Genomic DNA, 4,726 nt, shown 5'->3' with positions numbered 1-4,726 from the left:
GCTCCACTTATTTCTGCTGCAGGTGTTAGAGTTGAACCCTTTGTGTCTCTCTGGCAAGATGTTCTGCTCCTGAATCAGCTGAGTGGGTCTTGCCTCTAGCCTCTTTGCAGGGAGTTCTGCTGAAGGGTTCCCTGCTGGGCCTGCAGCCTGGGTCAAAGGAGGATCTGCGGGTCCCAGGTTGTCTCACTCACTCACGGGGCCTGCGCTCTGGGTCTAATCAGGATCCCGCGGCCCAGGTCATTTCCGATAGCTTTTTAAAACACTGGTTTTTCTTGTATTTTTATTTTATGTCTCCACTCTCTTTCCTGATGCTGTTTATTTTCCATAGTAGCATTTCTGCATTTATAGGAGGCAGGTTGGATGACACAAGCCACAGCCAGAAGGCAAAAATCTTAACATGTTCAAAGCAAGTGTTTTGTAGGAAATTCAGATTTATTCCATGATTTTTTTTTCAGATCTTTTTTATTAGGACATGTTTCAGTACATAATGTTTCTGTTCCTTGTGTAGTATCGGCACATGTATACATCTTCATTCCTTTACAGCTCCTTCCCTCTCCCACTCCTCTCCTCCCACCTATCTCTTTCGTTTTGCTCTTTTTCTTCAGGCCTTTCAACCTGAGAGAGTACCTGGATGTGTTTCCAGCCTCTCCCTTCTTATCTCAATCCAGAAGGGTCATGTACAAAATAAAATACATCTACAGTAGGAAAGTCAATTATTGCATGCCATGGTCCCAGGAAATACCTTGAACTTATTTTAGATCAGTGTACTTTGAAACTTTGTATCACTGTGAAAGTGATAAAATGTGTAAGTAACTAAATTCATGAAAATACCTCAGTGAAACTGGGTGTGATGGCTTAGGTTTATATTCCCAGCATTCTTGGGAGCTAAGGCAGGAGATTTGAAAGTTTGAGACAACTTGGGTAATTTCCTGGGGTCATGACTCAAAATTAAAAAATCAAAAAGGGTTAGGGATGTAGCTCAATGTAAAAGCACTGGGTTCAATTCATAGTACAAAAACATACATCAGTCAACAGAGGTATTTGTCTCAGTTATTCCTTTCATTGCTGGGACCAAATACCTGACACACAAAATGAGGGAAGGAAAAGTTTATTTAGCTCACAGTTAGTGGAGGCTTCAGTCCAAACTCAACGGGCTCCAAGGTAGAGTGGCACATGGTAGAGGGCAACTGTTCATGGTGGCAGCAAAGAGCAAGAGCAAATAGGAGTAGCGGCGACAATGACAATAGACAGCAAGTCTGTCTCCCTTATGCTGCATTCAGGCTGTCTGCCCCTGGCTGGGTGTAGCACTCACACCCATAATCCCAGCAGCACTTAAGCCCATAATCCCAGGAGCACTTAATCCCAGCCCTGGATCACGAATTGATCACAAACTCTAGAAGTCTACCCTGTGACTGCGTGAGGTCTTGGGGGGACACCTAGACACAAACCATAACAGTATTCATATTCAGGGCACCGACTGCCTAGGTACTATGCATCCCTAAGTCAGTCTGCCACGTGAAATCCTCAGGAGAACTCAATTATTTATCAATTTTTTTTGTGGTTCAATAAAGTACCTTTTATTTTCTCTCAGACATCTGCTTAAGTAAACAGTTCATTCTGAATCCTATTTTTAACACCATTTTCTTCACAACTTCTGAAGCTTTACCTACAAGACTAACAAGATTGGTTAAAGCGAGTAAAAAGAATTCCAGTTTAAGAGCCAGATACGGTTTCCTACACCTGTCATCCCAGCACTAAGGAGGGAAGGCAAGAGGATCACTGTGAGTTTGAGGCCAGCCTGAACTACATAGTAAGTCCCTGTCTTAGAAAAAGAATTGCAGTTTAAAAGTCAACTAACAATTTTGCAGTGTCTCATCTGTACTCCCTCTTTTTTTCCTACAGAGAGCAAAGTGAGTAAGTTAAATGATTTCCCAACATCAACCCTTGCCCCATATAATCTCGCTGTTTAATATATGATTGAAGATGTGCTGGTATGGACTTGAGGTCCTTGGGCTCCCCTTCCGCAGCTGTCATAATAATCCAAATGTCTTCTTCCCAGAGTGCATTCTCTCCCTCTCCCTCTCCCTCTCCCTCTCCCTCCCCTCCCCCTTTCCTTTTTCTCTTTTTGACCCAGGACCCTTTTACATTCTACTAAGCTACACTCTTCTCCCCATGGAACATCCTGAGTGCCTCTGCTACTTCGCTTGACTGGAGTGATCATAACTGACTGTCCAAAACTAGATACTTTTCATCATGAAAGGAGACAATAATCCTTATGCCTTGATAACAGAGGTGTAAACCAGCCCTTTCTGAGCAAAGGGGACTATGAAGTGCTAGGCAGACTACTAGAGAAGTAGCTAGGAAATTTGCAGTCTGCCCATTACACATTGTCATCTCTTCTTCAGTCTTCTTAGAATCAAGAAAGTAACGGACATAGTCTATTGAAATAATGTCCTATGTTCATCTATTTACAAACCTATTTATAGTTCCTTGTCTTTGGATGGTGGTATTCCAGGGTTGTATTTTCTTCTACCATTTACCTGTGTCTCCCTCAAATCAAAAGTACTCTGAGCTCTGGAGGCTTTTTGCAAATCCCACTTTTGGCACCAATCTATTGTCCAACAGGAAAGTGATACAAATGGCCAAACACGAACAGAATCATGGGACAGGGAAGCTTCTGGAATAAAGAGTATGGAAGTTTACACAGATGATTCCAAAAAGGCAGGGTCAGCACAGTGTACAAGAGCTGCCAGCGTTGCCCACTGCCACAAAGATGAACAGCTGTGATGATGCCGCTTACGGAGGCTGAGTCTTTCAGGCATGGCTTCTCAATTTTTGCCCTGTCAAAGGAATCTTACTTTCTTGGTTCTTGGGATGCTGACTATTGCCTCTTGCTCATATGGTGCAACTGGTATAAAGCAAGCCTAGCAGATGCTTCAGGTGTTGTTAGTGACACATGGTCTCACTAAGTCACCGTGATGCCAAGGCTGGATTCAAACTTGTGATCCCCCTGCCTCAGCCTCCCAGAGTGCTGAGATAACAGTGTGCACTGCCACAGCTGGCTGACATGCCTCAGGTTGTAATGTCAGGCTAGGTAATGTGGGGTTTGAATTCCGAGGTTTAGTATCTCTCAGCAGGGCCAGACTTCTTCCTATATGTTTAAGGTCAATTTCTACATGAGTTTAATGTTGCTAGGTCTTATAATTTCTTAATGCTAGAAATCTTGATTTATGTTAAATGTTCCATTTTTAAAAGCCCCTAGTTGTGATTTTAAAGTCTTTCAAGAGCTGAACAAAATTCATCTGCAATCCTATGAGTGTTCTCCATTATGTTTATGTGTTGTATGCCAACCAACAACCAATTATTTTAATTTCTAAGCCTCTTCTGCCAGTTACATATTATAATATATAATGTGCTTACTACATTTGAATGTGAAAGTTTTTTTTTTAAAAAAAAAAAAGGTTTGCTTTTTCTATTAAAAAGACTGAATGCTTTGGAGAAACTTGGTAAAATGGGGACACTAAAAATTGCTCTCAAGAGTTGTAAAATATTGAGAGATACTTTTGCTTAGATTTCCCCAAAAACAGAGTGTTATGGTTTCAATCTACATGTACCTTTGAGGCCTCATGCAGTCATGAGATGGGCTTCTAGAGCTTTTGATTTTCTCATGGTCCAATGCTAGGATCATAAATGTGAGTGCCCACCCCAGGGTGTAGCCTATAGCCTGCATATAGTAAAAAGGAGGGAAAGAGGCTTGCTCTCTGTCACTCCTCTCTTGTTACTCTTTCTTTTGCTGCTTTCCACCACCACAAACTGCTGCCCTCCACCATGTGCCCCTCTGGCTTGAGGCCAGCCAAATATGGACTGAAACCTGCATAAACTATGAGCTAAGTAAACCTTTCTTTCCTTAGTTCTGAGTGTCAGGTATTTTGTCTCAGCAATGAGAGAAAAGTAACTAAGACAGAACCTAAAGCAAAAGCTTATGGGCCACTTCCAAGTAAGGTGTGTGTGGTAAATCAGCTAATGGTCGACTTGGAACACCCAGCTGAACTGAGCCCACCTGAGGATGGTGACCGACAGCATAAAAGGCCAACTGGAGGGGAAGGCGGGGTGCCATTGATCCTCCCGGAGAAGCTTGTCACACTGGCTTTACTGATATGAACTCAGCTGTTCTCATCTTCGGAAGAGCACAGGTCCTCGCTATCACTGAGGGAGGCCGAGATTCTCTTTGGGGAAGCTTTGTCCCTGCCTGAGCATCGCTTTCTGGCTCCAGGGCAGACCCTGTATCCCACTTGTGCAGCCTTTCTAGCTTCTGCTACTGGTGTTTGGGCCTTCCCAGTGCAGATCTTTGACATAGACTTGCATGAGGCCTTGTTGTGGGCTCTGGGCCTCCTGCTGGACTCAGAGGACATTGCTATGGGCTCTAGGCCTCCAGCTAGACTCATGTAATGTTTGCCATGGGGTCCAGGCTCTCAGCTGGCCTCTTTGAGTCTCTAGTGTATGGACAGGTCTCCCACACTCTTTTCTATTTGATCTTTTGAGCGAATATTATAAAATAATCCTATGAAGTATGTGTTCCATATTAAATCTATTCCCTTGCAAAACCTGACTACAACAGAACAAAATCTCTGAGAACAGTAACAGGGGCCTGCAGAGTGAAGCAGATGCTGTAGGAATCCCACTATAAGGTTTTAGCCCCTGAAAGCAATAAAATGCTTCATCTCCC

The sequence above is a fragment of the Octodon degus genome, unplaced genomic scaffold (genome assembly GCF_000260255.1).
Source record: "Octodon degus isolate 3935 unplaced genomic scaffold, OctDeg1.0 scaffold00065, whole genome shotgun sequence".
Classification (NCBI taxonomy): domain Eukaryota; kingdom Metazoa; phylum Chordata; class Mammalia; order Rodentia; family Octodontidae; genus Octodon; species Octodon degus.
The sequence above is the reverse complement of the archived record's forward strand: the minus strand, read 5'-3'. Positions refer to the sequence as shown.